Here is a 16,493-nt window from a genome sequence, read left to right as displayed (position 1 = left end):
AGGCTATATAACAAAATAGCTCTTTTAATATTAACATCTGTAATTTCTCTAGAGATGAAGTATTGTTCTGGTCTTTTTATAAACACATTTCATTCACAAATTCTGGAATTAAATTCCAAATTTAACGATAAATCTAATTTCCCGGCTTTTTACATTTTGTATTCACTTATACACAATTCAAAAACGTTTTTATTCTCGTCGCCATGCAATGTTTGGCACAAAAACCCTTGGATGAACCCAAAACAAACCTTTATTTGACTACATATCAAACACATTTGTTCATTCTTTTACCTGTAACCTAACTGAAATATAATGCGATAATTAGCAATACATGAGCGTCGCAAGAGGGGGTTTATAATTACATGGCCAATACATTACAGGTGTCATCCTCGTATCTGATGTTATTGATACATTCTCCGTTTATTCGAATGCCGGCTTCAACTTATTTTACGGTGTCTTAAAAGATTTACTCAGAGTATATGTTGAACAGCAAGGGTGATAGTATACATCCCTGTCGGACCCCTCGTTTGATTTTTAAATCATCGGATTCTCCTGCCTCTGTTGGATTGACGATGTTTGATTCCATTAAAGATTGCTAAAAATTCTAAGATCACAGGTGTTTATTCCAATATTAGTAATCAATTAAGCATGCATAAATATCGCAATTCACATCGTTACATCGTTAAAATAGCCCTTGTAAGCTGAAGAGAGCCTCTCTCGTACCCACTGCGTTCCGAAAACCAAACTGTGTACGACTGTTTTTTTTTTTCGCGTAGTCTATATATCCTCTGATATATGATTTTTAGAAATAACTCTAAAATGTAGCTGTAATACTATACCATACGACTAATAGTCGTATGTTATGACATAAAATCGAAGCTTGAAGCCCTAGGCATGTTGATTGCGTAAATATAAATATGCATTATTAAATAACACCACACTCATCCAAAAATCAACGAATTCAAATAGTAATATTGATTGAATACGGTAATCGACAACGTACCTATCAAAAACCATACTGCCAGTTATACATATTCATTAGCTGCTCGCATCGGCAGCATCAAAAGTAACGTGTGATGTCGACATCACCTAATTAATGTAATACAAACACTATCAGATAGGGGTCCAAAAGTAAAACAAAAAAAAAACGCTTTTGTTCGGTTAACGTGTCAATTATTTTCGTCTGCATTGTTAGTCTTTTGTAATTAAAATTTTGATCACAATTCAACTCCGGCAAAATTGATTACTTGCTGTATTAGCTGCTATATGTTAACCTCCATTAAGGGTTAAATTTATCGCGAGTAGTTAAAATCGATGGCTATTAATAGTTTAGTAGCCACTCTTGATTACTCTTTTACTAAATTGTGAAAAAGTTATAATAGCTTCTAATTGATTCCAGGGTGAAAAATTTAATTTTAAGTGTCAAGTTCACCAAAAAGAAGTCTTCTTTTGGAGAGAAACAACACTGCTCCATATAACAGAAATTACTTAAGATACTTGAAGTATTACAGGGGTCAAAATAAACAAAATATAAGATAAAATAAATTTTAAAACTCATAAGAAAAACAGTGAGTGAACTCCAAGTTGCGGAAAGAGCAATTGAGAGAATAATGTTACGAGTTTATTTACTTGATAGAATACCTAATTGTACAGTACATTCAACCAACTTACACCTCTAAACGATTAATGGAATTCGCAGAAAAACTTTCGTTGTACTAAAAGGCACGGTAAACTGCACTGCAGTTCTCCATATTCTTTTTAATTACTTACTTTGTTTGGGAAGAGCTCTCTGAAGGAGACAATAAATCATTTCACGCAGATGGACCAAAGGCTTTAAGCTGTTATTAATACTGATGAAAATATTGCACAATATTAATTTTATTTTTACATTCCTTATTTGAGTATAGTTTTGGTCTTCCAGACCCTCGCTTTCTCTCGACAGTTACTGTTTCCTCTATTTTTTATTAATAGCAAAACTGTGGTTCTGCTTATGTCAACCCTTTACCGCATCATGTGCCATAAATGGCACAAACCAAAAAAATTTTTTTTTTGTTTTAATTCAATTTTTGTCATAGCTGCATGGCAGCCCATATCTGACACGTACTAATAGTGTACGCGAGATATGCGGCACAGTTCGTAAGGCGAGATAGGCAGCCGTGCGCAATTTCAAGTTCATTCTTGTTGAAATTCTGAACCACGTGAAACAGTGCTCGAAGGTAGAGGTTATTTTTTATAGTAAAAACGTTTTTTACGGCGAGAAAAAATTGAAATTTATTGTATTGTGATATTAGATAGCTGCTTAGGTAAGTACTAAAAATTAAGAATGTTAAAAGTCTTTTGAAAAGCCCAAATAGGGTTTGTGCTATATATGGCACACTATAAAGTTATACATAGACTCGTTGATTATTTTTGTAGATATGGATCCGAAACTCTTTTATGGTACAATGAATACAGTTAGAGTTCCATATAGTACTAATAGTGAAGAATCAGATCTCTCCGATGAAGATGGCACAAATGAGATGATATTGTGTTAAGATAGTGACAATGAGGAGCGTAAAAATTTACCAATCAATGTCAAGGAAACTGTCATTTCTGCCACATCCTCAGATTCCTCAGATAATGATACCCCTTTGTGTGAAAGACTACGATATAAAAGGAAGAAATCTTGGGTGAAACCACATAAGTGGGGCTTCAAAAACTTTGTGCTGAGTGGTATTTCGGGATTCAGCTATGACTTTAATTTGTTTGCTGGTTCCCAGAGTAATATTGTACCTCTAAGAGAACCAAATCTTAGTATGAGCAGCAACGTGGTTGTCAAATTAGCAGATTCGATATCAAAACACCAACATTACAGGTTGTTTTTTGACAATTGGTTCACCAGCATACCTCTTATGATATATCTGACCAAAGAAGGCATTTTACCTTTGGAAACAGTAAGACTTAATCGTGTTCCTGAAAAAAGAAGATTTTTTAAATAAGTAAGTATACATAAAGTGATACCTTGTCCTAACAGTGTCCTAATCTACAGTAACTACATGGGAGGTGTAGATCACCTTGACTCCAAGTTAAGATTTTATCGCATAAAAATCAGGTCGAAGAAATATTATTTACGAATATTTTTTCACTTTATTAATATGACAGCCGGGAACTGTTGGTTATTAGCCAAAAGAGCGAAAAAATTTGATTTACCCCTTTTGGATACCAAACTAGCAATAGCCGATACTCTATGCAAATCCGGAAAAGAAATTAAACAGATCAGAGTAGGAAGACCGTCAAGTAGTAGCATTCAGCAGATGTACGAGAACAAACGAAAAAAGGGACTTACTAAAGAAATACCCCAAGAAGACATTAGTAAAGATGAGCTTGATCATTTTCCCTATTGGGATAAGAGCAGTAGGTCAAGATGCAAATTTCCAGACTGAACAGGGAAAACATGTAGTGTGCACAAAATGCACTGTTGTGTATTAATAAAAAAAGAAACTGTTATTTCCAGTTTCATACTGTATAGTGTATACTGAAGCTTCAAAATAATTTGACTATAATATTACATTGTTGCATGATTTTCCATATTTGGCACCAAAAATTTTTTTTTGTCAATAAAGTTTTCCTCGTAGTTCGACTTTTTTCAATATTTTTACGTAAAAATAGAATTAAAATTCTTATCTGAGAATTTATTTTTGACAAAAAACAAAAATTCATGCGATAAAGGGTTAAAAGGTTTTGCTGCCTCGGATAGTGCCCAATTATCTTTTAATTTGGTTACAATTCTTGCTTTAATATATTGTTGAATTAAGTCTTTTTTTATTCCTTAATAATAATAAAAATAATAACAACAACCCTATTTTCTGTAAAAAGTATCATTTATATACTCTTTATATAATGCCGGAATTCAAAATAATATCAAAATTTAGACCATACATAATTATTACAATTTATGAATCAACATCTGTAATACACTGTTCAAAATGATGAACTCTTAATAAGAGTCGTATTAGTTTTTTTAGGAACCAGCTGTATATAAAACTTAGCGTAACGGAGATGTCATTTAAATATGACATATAAACTAAAAAACTTAAAAAATTATGAAGAAATTAAGATTAATTAAATTAAGATTTAATTATTGAATTTTTATAACAAATTTTATGACAAACACATAGTCTATAAACTTATTTAATTTTACAAATTATCAAGTAAATCTTTATCCTAGTTTATTTCCTGAAAAATCCGAAACCAATTTCCCGATTTGAGTAAAAAAGTCAATACATAATCTGCCTAACTTTGTTTTCAGTACTTATACAATCGTTCAACTTCTTCGTACGCTAATGAATTTAGCTTCCGCCTAACAAAAAAGAAAAAACGAAACACTCGAATCAACCATGAGAAAACAATCCAGAAAGTTGGATTCTACCTTGGGCAACATTTATTTAAATTCCTGCAGAAATAAATCTCATCGAATTAATGACAGACATGGAGAAAGAGCCCTGAGCGACAAAATTAAATAAAGTAATTACGGATGAGAGGGCGAGTAAACTCTAATGATGAAAATCTCAGGTGCGCCAACTGAGATTCATTCGCTACGTTTACACCTCCGAAATCTGGTCGAGAATAGCAGGCCACACGCTACATTTAGCAATCAAAATATTTTGGAGAGTAAATGTGATTAATGGGTAGATAACAAACATTCAAGGGTTATTCATGACCAACACCTCTATATTGTTATTGTTGGATGGTTATTACAACAACGACCTCACTAAAATAATTTTTCAACTTATCGTAATGCTGTGAAATTAATAAATATGCCACTGAATATTAATATCTTCTTTGAGAACAAAAAGTTTTTACTTTTGATTTACCCAGCTTGTATCCTTGCCTGCCTTCAATTTATTATTTTGTGATTTCCATGTTATCGTAATTATCAGTTTCTTCTTCTCCTAGTTCCGTAAGTCTAATACTATCTTTATTATAAATTCTTTAATGTAAGATATTCACTGCTCGTTTTCATTTTAGTTAGATTTTTATATTCATGAATGGGTTGTGAGGTGGAGAGTTGTGTTATATAGGTAGTACCTTTTATTAGACCGGCCACATCGAGCGTCATAGACGGGAGATGGTTTTTGATAACTGTCCTTATAGGACATCCATCTCTCACTTACCTGTGTCTCCATGTGCCACTCCTGGGATAACTGCATTGGTTTGTAGGCTAAAGTAAGTGAGGGCAGCCAGATATGGTGAAATCACCGAACAATCATCGGTATAAATGGTCCCCTTTAAATCTACCAACAGCTTCCTTGAGAAAAATGGTCTGAAGTACTGATCACTCTGGTGCCATTGAGTAAAGAAATGAACTCTAAAGGCGGAAGAACCAATAAGGTTAACGGTATGCAAAGGATGCAGAAAGCAAAAAGAAACTACTACAATAAAGATTCTTCATGGATATCTTAAGAAAATGGTAAAATCAACTATGGTCCTGAGTACAAACGCTTCTGAAATGAAGCAGGGGTGTGAAGAATCCCTATGTGACGAAATAAAAAACCTAGAAAACAAACATGATACATTTAACCTCCACAAAAAATTAAAAGAAAGCTCCAATAAAAATTAAAAAAAAGCTCTAATAATAACAAGAAACATAATATATCCGCTTTTGCTTACAACAAAGGAAAAATAAATATAGATAAAAGCGAATAAATTCAAGTATGGAAAAAATTTATAGAAACGTGAGTAAGGGGAGGGTATTACGCCCTTTGCATTTGCGGACGATCTCGCGAACTAGAAAGAACTCATGCATTAAGCATGATGTGCAAGTGTTTAAATAAGACCAAGGTTGTAGTACTTAAAAACCCCAGAAGAATGGAAGCTGGGACGAATATTTTTGAGTGGTTACTCGCTGAACTACTCAGAAAGCGGCTGCGCTGAGGAGGAAAATATTCATAATTGGGGGACCCAAATCCGAAAAGAGTACCTTAATAGTGTTGTGCAATCAATTGTTCTTAACATATAACAGTACCTGCTTACGAAAGGCTCATGGTTTGTGTGAATATAGTTAGTCTGCAGCATGTAGCATGTGCCCACAGGACTATATCAAATTTGTTTCTTTTCTGAGGGTGAAAATTTATAAAAACTGTACTGTAGGTTAACCCATCTGCAGGAATGGCTTGCGTGTGATGAATTCAGAGTAGAGGAGTATATCCGAGCCCATTTCCCCTTAGAAGGAGGTCCTGCAAATATCTATCCTGCCTACCAACTAAAACCACACTCACCTACTTGTGCGCAGTTGACTGTCACATATACCCTACTCCGAAAGTAGGATGGCCGTTATAAGGTTGATGACACTTTCGGAGCACTCTCTTCTCTTATCCAGAGCTCTTCTTTGTCGTTGGTTCGGCTGGTGTTTTCCTTCTTGTTTTTTTTTTTATTACTGTTCGAATGTAATTGTGAACACTATTCCATCATTTCTTACTTCCCGTCATCTTCGCGGTTTTCTCTCTTAAAGTCAAAGGGTTTATACCCTGTAATCCAGCCGCCTGTGATCAGCATCTTGATCCACTGGACATCTTTCGTGTTATTTTACCCTTCTTGCCATTTTTTCATTAATCTTTCCTTTTTTTATTGCTTTTTTTGAAATGCTCTCTTCTTTTATATAGATGTCTTCTTTCCACTGCTTCACATTCACAGGAACATAACCCGTGCTAGTCCACAAAGCAGCCGCAGATACAGTCCTGTAGGTGCATGCTACTCGCAACAGACTCGTTCTGTCTACACGTATCATAAACTCCTTGTAAGTCGGTATTTCTACCGCGTCACTCCAGACTGGTGCCGCGTAGAGGACGATCGGCTGCATAACACCGTGTGAGACTCTCTTTCTTTCTGATTTGGGTCCTCCAATGTTAGGCATCACTCTTCCCATCGCAGCTGCCTTCTGGGCTACCACCCGTATATGCTTTTTCATCCATCATATTGGTGTAGCGTCACTCCGAGATATTTAACGCAATTCTTTGTTGTTAATTGCACATTGCACACTGCATACACTGCACATTGGAGTTCCATCCCTTGTCTTTTCGTTTACCCTTTAGAATTAAGTCTTCTCTGCTACAAGTTCTAGTCCATGATCTGTCATCCAGTCCTTCACAACGATGCCCGTATGTCTTAGCCAAAATCGGAGATCCAGCTCGTCCTGCGCTACTACCAGCACAGCGAGATCATTTGCAAAAGCGAAGGGGGTCATACCGTTATATGCCAGGTTCCATAGCGTCAGATTCAACACTGATCCCTGTGGGACTTCAACCGTTACGTCAACGAGCGTGCCCTTCTACCCTTATCAACTATGATAGTTCTCTCGGAAAGAGATTATTAGGACTATATAAGCGGCGGCGCTGTAGGTGATCACCGGTTTTGCTCTCCTACATATTCTACGAGTGAAAGAAAATGGCTGTTTCGACGTAGTAGTCAGACAGACAGAGGGTCCGTTCATAGCGATGTGAAAAGCTGAATGAGACTTAACATTAAATATGGTGTAAGCTATAGAGTATCATCTATCTCAGGTCACGGTTACTTCCCTGCTTATCTTTACAGAAGGACACACAATACTCGATCAAATAAAATACAAACAGTTAATCTGGTTTAGCCATGTACAAAGAATGTCCAATACAAGACTCCTTAAATAAATTGTAAAATGAAAACAAGGTGGACAAAGAAAACGCAAAAAAAGACTCCGACGAATATGAAGGCAGATGAAGGAGTAGATGAAGATTTAAAAGATCGATACATAAAAGACGATGCCTGTAATGATAGAGAGCGCTGAAGGGGATAATCAATTTCCAAAGAGAAGATATACTCACTGACATTAGAATTGTTACATGCAGAAGGAATAATTTCTTGAACTTAATTTTTTGGAAACGGAATGACTATATTTAAAACATGCTATAATAACAATACCATTGTTTTATCTATTCTACTTTTTGTAAAAATAAAGTTTTATCTTTAAATTTTTTTGTGCAGAAACCTATTTGTGAAAATCCGTTTGTATAGAATTTTTTAGTTATAATTCCTCAGTCTAACAATTATTGTATTCAGTGTAATAAAATACCTCGAGTTTAAAGACACCAAAATTACTGCCATTTTAGCGATTTTGGCAGGGGTAGAATTATTGCGTATAGAGATATGGGCTTGTCATATCGCGAAATTGGCCAACGTGTTAATTGTACGGCAATGACGATTATGCGAGTCTGTCGTGTGTGAACAAACAAAGTTAGAGGCAGAAGACCAACTGGTCAACCGTGTTGAACCATAGAGCGTCAAGATAGGCACCTTAGATTACTGGCCCTGCGAGACCGTTTTGCTACTACGCGTCAAATTGCTGACCAATGGTTTGCAGTAGTAGGTAGACCTGTTAGTATGCGTAGACTATACCGTCGCATTCGAGTCTTTGGACTGCTTTCATTTCGCCCACGACTAGTGCTTCCTAAGACTGAGGACCACTGTCATCAACGTTTGAATTGCTGTCGAGAACAAGAGCATTGGGTGGCAGAATGGCGTAATGTAGCGGTCAGCGATGAATCACCATTCTGTTTAGGAATGCGTGATGGTCTTAGAATGGTAAGGGCCGCCGCGCCGTGGAGAGTAACTAGATATCGGGTTTGCTGTTGAGAGGCATGTGCACAGGATAGTTGGAGTAATGGTTTGGGGGACTATTGCCTATGGTAGTTGATCACTACATGTAATTATTCGAGGCAATATGACAACTGCGCGTTACGTTGATGACATCTTAAAAACCACTTTACTGCCTTATCTCGACGGTCATCGTGACTACGGACTTTCTCCAAGAATCTGGCGTTAATGTTTTGCAGTGACCGCCCCGTGCTCTGGACTTAAATCCTATCGAACATATATGGGATATGATGGGTATAGGACTGTCCTCTTTGTACCATCCTCCACAGACTCTGGCACAGTTAATACATGAAGTTTAAGTTGCTTGGAACGAGGGGCCATAAGCAGACATCGATTATGTCATTTTATTAATGCCTAGACGTATACAGGAGTGTATTCAGCTACGGGGTCGCTAAATACATTATTTTTTTTTTGTGATTATTTGTTAATAAAAATTCTTGACAACGTTATCGTTTCATTATTGATGCAAATTTACCATGTTGCCAAAAAATTCAGTTCAAGCAATTATTCCTTTTGAGTGTCACTTCTTATGTCACTGAGTACACATTTAATGGAATATAGTTACCAAAATAACAATATTATTACAAAAATCAGCACAATGTTGTTGACAGCCAACAATCAATTTTTTCACTACATAAAATCACCACAATACGATTTTGGAACCGTTGTTATGTTTATGGAAAGCTTTACGCAAGACGTGGCAACGCAACGTAATTGGCACGTTAAGTAAATACTAAAAACATAAAAGGTATAAATGGACAACGGTGTAAGTGTATATTTTTACAAAACGATGGTATATTTTCCGAGTCGGTGGGAAGTAGGGCAGGCTAATACCAATCAAGGAAAAAGAGTTTTAAACACAAAAGGTAAACTTCGACCTATATACAGATCCAACAGTCTCGTTTTAATTATTTTTAATTAGAAAAGGATCGAGTACCTAAACCTTTTATAAAGAATACTAAATTACAAAACTTTTATAAGAAAACAGCTGAAATAGCGTACGATTATGATCTATTTTAAATGGTATCTGATCTAAAATCTCTGGATGTTTACAACCCACATCCATGTATATGATAAACGATACATACAGTATTATTATAAATATAGAAGCAAGCTGAAGCTGTTTTCACTTGAAGATCCTTTTTTGTGTGGGGGATCATCCCATTCTGGGTTTGGTTTTACGGTTTCTGGTGTAACTTCGCTGTTTGTACCACGTTTTTCCATTCTTCTGTCTCTTTGATTTTCCTTTCTATATTTCTAATTTCCATATTTATTAAGTCTTCTTCCCCTTGTCTTCATCGCAGTTTTTGTCTGCCTCTGGTTCTTTTATCTGGTGGTATCCATTTCGTTATAACTCTTAACAGATTGTTCTTATCTCTTCTCATTATATCCATACCATCTAGTTCTTTGTGCTTTTATTGCTCTAACTATGTTCTCTCGACCCATCCATTAGTGTATTTCGTGGTTCATCTATTGTTTTTCATCCGCTTTTTTTCTGATAGTATTTTCTGATAATCTTCCTTAGTAATTATTTGAATCAAAATAGGAATAAAAGAGTTGTCTAATAACCTTTCAATCACTTTACCAAAAGTAGAGACAATGCTTATGGGCCTGTTATTGTTAGTTTTTGAGGAACTACCTTTTTTTGTAGATAGGTAGTACTTTTAAGTATTTTAGTTTGTCCAGAAAAACTCCAGTTGATAGAATTAAATTAAGAAGATGAGTAAAAGGTGTTAAAACTATTTAGTAAGTTTCTTTTAAAATTTTGCTATTAACTTTGTGAACGTCCCTAGAATTAGAATTACTATGAGACTTTATTATTTGAGATACCACAACGGGACAAAAAAAAAGAACTTGCTCAGAGAAGGATAATTTCTATAATTCAAGAGGACATTGACATTAACAGTGGGAAGAGATGTAATTATATTCTCTGCAATTGCAGTAAAAAAATGATTAATTTCGTTTGGAGGTAGATCAGGTTGTACCGAGCTGAATCTTGTATTGTTTCTTTTGAAAATTGGTATTTCCCAGTCTCTAGGTTTATTATTGGAATTAGTAGCAAAATCCCAGTTAGCTGACTTTTTAGCATTTTGTAATTGCCGATCGTATTCAAATTTTTGTTGTTTATATAGTTTATATAAATCGGGATTTTTAGTTGCATCTGCAATGTATTTATTAAGAGAAAGATTAGACATGTAAGACTTTAATTCAATATTAAAAAATTGCAGGGGTGTTTTTTTCTGCAGTTTGTCGTACTTTTTTTGAAGGAAAATGCTTTACTGTTAAGTTATTATAAGTTTTGGGAAGAGAAGTTATCTTTGCTAGCGTACATTTAAGCTTCTGTAAACCCGAAGAAGTAATAAACGGTTGACATGTTTGATGAGTGTTAACAGCTTTATGCTCAGAGTAAACAAATAAAAATTGAGCTTGATTGTCAGAAAAACAAGGTTCAAATACGCCCACTCTGTAGATATTTTCAGAAAAATTTGTCATGATATTGTCGCTGCAACGACTGGTTTTGGGATGTGATTCTAGTATAATCGTTTATAGTTACTTTTAGACCAAGAAAGTTCCGCGACGCTCGCCTCAGCACTTTAGTGCAGAGAAAAAAGTAATACAACGCCAGTATAGAAGCTTTGTATTAAAAATATGGAAAAACTAAGTGTATAAGTCCGTTTTTTTATTTATATGAGCTAGCACCACAATTGATTGTAATAAAAATTACATTTTACATTAAAATAACTCCTTGTTTTACAATAATGTTTTTTGAAAACACGTCAAAAACCAACGCAAAATGTAATTTTTATTACAATCAATTGTGATTTAATTCCATATAAATATAATATTTAATCACGCCACAAAAGAAGAGTTTTTAGAATCTTTTAAACAACTGTGTAATTCTGTGTTCCGAACAATTTTTGTTGCATTTTACTTTTAAAGAAGAGCTACAAAAATATATTAAACCCCACTTTGTCTAAGCATACCGCCAATCGCAATATCCAATCAAAAAGCGGCACTTATGTTAATAATTTCATTACAAATCATTAGAAAAGCTAGCAAAAACAGTGAAGTCCCAAGTAATCACGCATCACAGCAGTGTTCTTATAACGTGCCAAAGCTATAATCCATCAAATTTCGATAGCTCTGTGGGGCATGTACTAATATGCATCAATAAAATATTTAGACAATATATATAACTCATCTATTAAATCAATAAAAATAGAGCAGTCCGTGCTGCTGATAGGTGGATAAAATAGTCTACCAGTAGTAGACTTCATGTCAATTTTACGTAAAAGATCAGCTCGAAGATCACGTGAGCAAGATGTCCCGAGCTTTATAAAACATCAAAAATCATCGCATACAGGACGGAAACGTTTGAAGACAATCTTTGCAAGGTAGATGAGTACAAAAAGTAAAACATCTCTAATTTAATTATTTGGTATTATTCTTCAATGGTTTTAGCATCCTATTCGTAATTTGGCATCTTAGTTATTTTCCCTGCTAGATCGTCTTCAAACGTTTCTGTCCTATATATGAGGCTTTGTGATCGGATCTATGAGCGTGTTCGTCTTCTACCAGGGCAAGTTACTTGCCTTAGTAACTTGACCTCAAATAATTAAGTTTCTAGGAGAAATCGATTTATACAGATTAATGTAAATATCGTCGCTTGGATGCAGAAGTAGCCTATGTCCATTTTTGCCTAATTTGATATTTTAGGTCCATTTGAAAGTAAAAGCATCATTACATTGGATGCAGAAGTATTGCATGTCCATCTTTACAACTAACGCTCATATTGATCAAAACTTGAACTAGCCTATGTTCCGTACCGTTGTCAGTTTTCATGCAGAATCAGTCTATGTAAGAGCGCCGCAGCAAACCGATCGTATCTCCGTCGCTTAGCCGGACATAGACTAGTTCTGCATAAATTTACGTATATATATTAAGGACATAAACTTATTCGCGATTTAAGATAGCTCAATAAGAATTTAAATTATGTTTAATCAAAAATCATTGGAGCTGAACTCACGAAGTACAAAAATACTTGCAGTTGCTTGAAGTGAAGAAGAACCAGTATGCAGGTAAGACAAAAATTTATTGTTCATGTGATTTTTTATTTCCTATTTTTATTTTATTATGTCAAATAGTAGCTGTTTATTCAGTGGCACTGTTAATATCAACCAAATATTAGGGTAAAGTCACTCATTATTATATACTACCCTAGACAAATGTCATATTGGATTTGGCTATAATATTTTATTTAAATGGCCTTTTTGAATAAATTATTTTTTGATTAGATTATATGCATGAACCTGAGACTACGCCAAAAATTATCATTTTTTATCTAATAAAATTATATTACTGATAAAAATGAGAAATTATTTAAAAAATGCTATTTTATTTATTATTATTAATCACCCTATAGTGAGTAGGCCCAAAGTTTGTTTCTCAATAAAAATGTTTGAGATAATAGTAACTATTATGGCAATAAACAAATTATTGTTGTTTCAGATAAAATGTTAACTTCAGAGTCCAACGATGACGTTTCCATTCCAAAATATGCCATTAAGTTAACGGATTCTGTAAATTTAGAACCATCGCCTGTTCTACAACAGTTTTGGGAAACTTCAACATACTTTAATTCCAATTCATTTAATCAGACACCGACAAAACCATTCCGAGAAATATTTTTTAACGAACCAAACCACACTGAAGAAGCTAATAGTTTCAGACCCAGTGAGCATCACAAAGCATCGCCAAAAAAACTGTTCAACCAATCTTGTGATTCCAAACCTAGCAGATCTGTCAAATTGGTTAACACGAATGTGTTGGAAAATTATTTGGACATGTCATCCTCTGAGTCTAATCCTTATGCTTCCAATAACGATGAAAATGATCCCGAATTTGTTTTGTTGGATCAGGAACCTGATCAAGAAGAAGTATCAATAAGAAAGTCACGCAAAAGAAAAAGAAACCCGATTTCCTGGAGAAGAAATATAATAAAGACATCTCGAAATAGCGGAAAAAAAATAAAGAAAGAACAAGACTTCTTTTTAAATACTCTTTGTATAATTGCCCAGGTTGTTAAAACTGTACTTAATAAAACTTGTTCCATTGGTACGATTTCCGAAGACAGAAGAGGAAAGGCCTGCAAAAGCTCCTTACTCAACGAATCTGTCAAAGAATCCGTTCGAGAACATATAAATTCCTTTCAGACAATTGAAAGTCACTATTGCAGAAAAAACACAACACGTTTGTATTTACCTGCATCTCTTAATATATCCAGAATGTATTCTTTATACAAGGAATACTGTTCCGATATGAACATTACTGAAGTAGCAACGGAAAGTATATACAGGGCTGTCTTTAATTCAGATTTTAATATGTCATTCTTTCAGCCAAAGAAAGACTTGTGCGATATTTGTCATGGATTCGAACAATCGTCTATTGAAAAAAAATTAGCAGCTGAAGAAATGTATCAACTGCACTTGAAAAACAAGAATTTAGCCAGAGAATTTAAGGATGCAGAAAAAAAAAAAGAGCTGAGGAGAATCAACAGATTTGTTGCGCAGTTTTTGATTTACAACAAATACTTCAGGTACCAAAGTCGGAAGTTGGATTAGCGTATTATAAGCTAAAATTGTCAACTTATAACTTTACTATTTTCAATATGGGTAATAAAGAATGCAACTGTTATATGTGGTATGAAACCATAGGCAAGAGAGGCTCTTGTGAAATAGGTAGTTGCCTTTTGAATTTTATAAAGCGTAATATTGAACACGGTAGAAATGAGTTTTCATTTTTTTCTGACAATTGTGCCAGACAAAATAGAAATAAATACTTATTTTCATTATACAATTACATTTCTCAATTATATAAAGTAAAAATTTGTCATGGCTTTCTGGAACGAGGGCACACACAAAATGAGGGAGACAGTATTCATAGTGTGATTGAAAGAGCATCACGTAATATTCCAGTCTATTCTCCTCATCAATGGTACACAATTGTCAGAACTGCAAAGAGAAGCAACCCGTATAACGTCGTTGAATTAGACCAAGAAAATATATTTGATCTAAAAGAACTTCTAGCAAAAACATCTATTAATTGGGACAAGGATGAATCTAATGAGAAAGTTTACTGGAACAAATTACGAATTCTACAAACCCGGCCAGACTATCCAAATATGTGTTTTTTTAAATACAATTTTGAAGACATTGAATTTAAAAAAATTAATCTGGTCAAAAAGGGTAGAAAGACACTTCAAATTAATATAGAAGATATTGAACTGAAGCCAAACTATACGAGGCAAATTTCATTAACGAAAAAGAAATACGACCATTTGCAATTTCTTTGCCAGAAAAAAGTTATTTCATGTCAATATCATGATTTTTTTAAAAACCTACCTTATGATGAAAAGCGAACAGGGGAAGATTCAGATATTGATGTTTAAATATTCATAATTGTTTAATTTTAGTTCCTAATTTTGAGTTAAATTTATTTGTTTTATTTTCTATTTTGTTCCATCTGTTTGATTTTTTAAGTAGTAATATTTTCTGTCTTTTTTTAACATGGCCCAGTTGTTAATAATTTCAGAAACTTATTTGTTAAACCTGAAAGCCGACAATATACGATTTATAAGTAAGTACACTGTTTGTGTTAAAATAATTTATACCTATACCTACTACATGATTAGATTATTGATATTATGGATTGATCAGAACTAGCCTAAGTACTTCCATGTAAGTATATTCTATGTCCAAATTTGGACATAGACTACATCAGTTGAGACTATACTAGTCTATGTGCAGCTTTTTTTTAGAACGTGGCCTTTATCGTTAAAGCAATGAACTGTAGGGAAAGTAGCTTTTTAAACATTGTTATACAATTTTCTGATAAAAGAATTTTATAATATTTTGAGAAAAAAACAAAAAAATGCTCTCCTGTAAAATTAACATTTTGTGACTTAGGCTACTTCTGCATCCAAGCGACGATATATAATATGTACCTAGTATTAAAATCATTATCTTACAAAACACAATAATTGTGTAGATATTACTGCATGATTTATATAGCCTTCTCTCTATTGTTTATTCTATATTTCTTGATAGTACAAACAACAATTTTAAATAACTTCTAAACCACTAACAGCTTTATACGGTGGATATAGTATTTTCCATGAAAAACAAGTGTTAAAACAATACCCAATAATACATGGGCGGTTTAAGGATTTATCAATTTTAAAAGCTGCCGAAAAACACGTTCAAAGCCGTAAAGGCTTGAAAATCTCCTAATGACCGAGCATTAAATCGTAGTTCTCTCACAAGAACGCGTTATTTTTATGTGTGTACGCCGGTAGTAAACAAGTTAGAAAGCGATTTTATCGGAGTATTAAAACATCCACTTTATTTTATCACACGCAGAAGTCCCTAGAGAAATCCGTCTCAAGAATAAAACGTCTTCTCGTACTTTTTGTCACCCTAAAACAAATTGTGTGTTTATTGAAGAAAAACGCGCCAAAAGAGCAAAAGAAAAAGTCTATCATTTCTTTATGTCGGGGATTACCTCGGCTCTTCAATGCCGTTATTTGTCACGTCGTGTTTATGGTAAAGAGGGGATGAAAAACAAATTGATTATGCAAATTAGCCAGTTTTTTTAAATAAAAATATATTTTTCTGGGATATTAAAAAAGTAAGCGCAGCGAGTTGGGGCGAACGTAAAATTTAAAGAGATGGTTTATTTCTAATTAAAAATAGCCGTTTTTTTAGCTACTGTAATATTTTTTTATTTAAAAAAACTTAAAACAAAGTACTAATTATTTATGTATAATGGTA

At 34.0% G+C, this 16,493-nt stretch overlaps 1 protein-coding gene across 1 annotated transcript in view; it reads left to right on the top strand.

The window, feature by feature from the left end:
• Positions 1–16,493, top strand: part of Oamb (Octopamine receptor in mushroom bodies) — a 544,394-nt gene that overhangs the window by 289,824 nt on the left and 238,077 nt on the right. The gene's annotated exons all lie outside the window — the stretch shown is intronic.

Source organism: Diabrotica undecimpunctata, chromosome 3 (assembly GCF_040954645.1).
Source record: "Diabrotica undecimpunctata isolate CICGRU chromosome 3, icDiaUnde3, whole genome shotgun sequence".
NCBI classification, from domain to species: Eukaryota; Metazoa; Arthropoda; class Insecta; order Coleoptera; family Chrysomelidae; genus Diabrotica; species Diabrotica undecimpunctata.
Note: the sequence above shows the minus strand (reverse complement) of the source record. Positions and strands in the feature narration are given on the sequence as shown.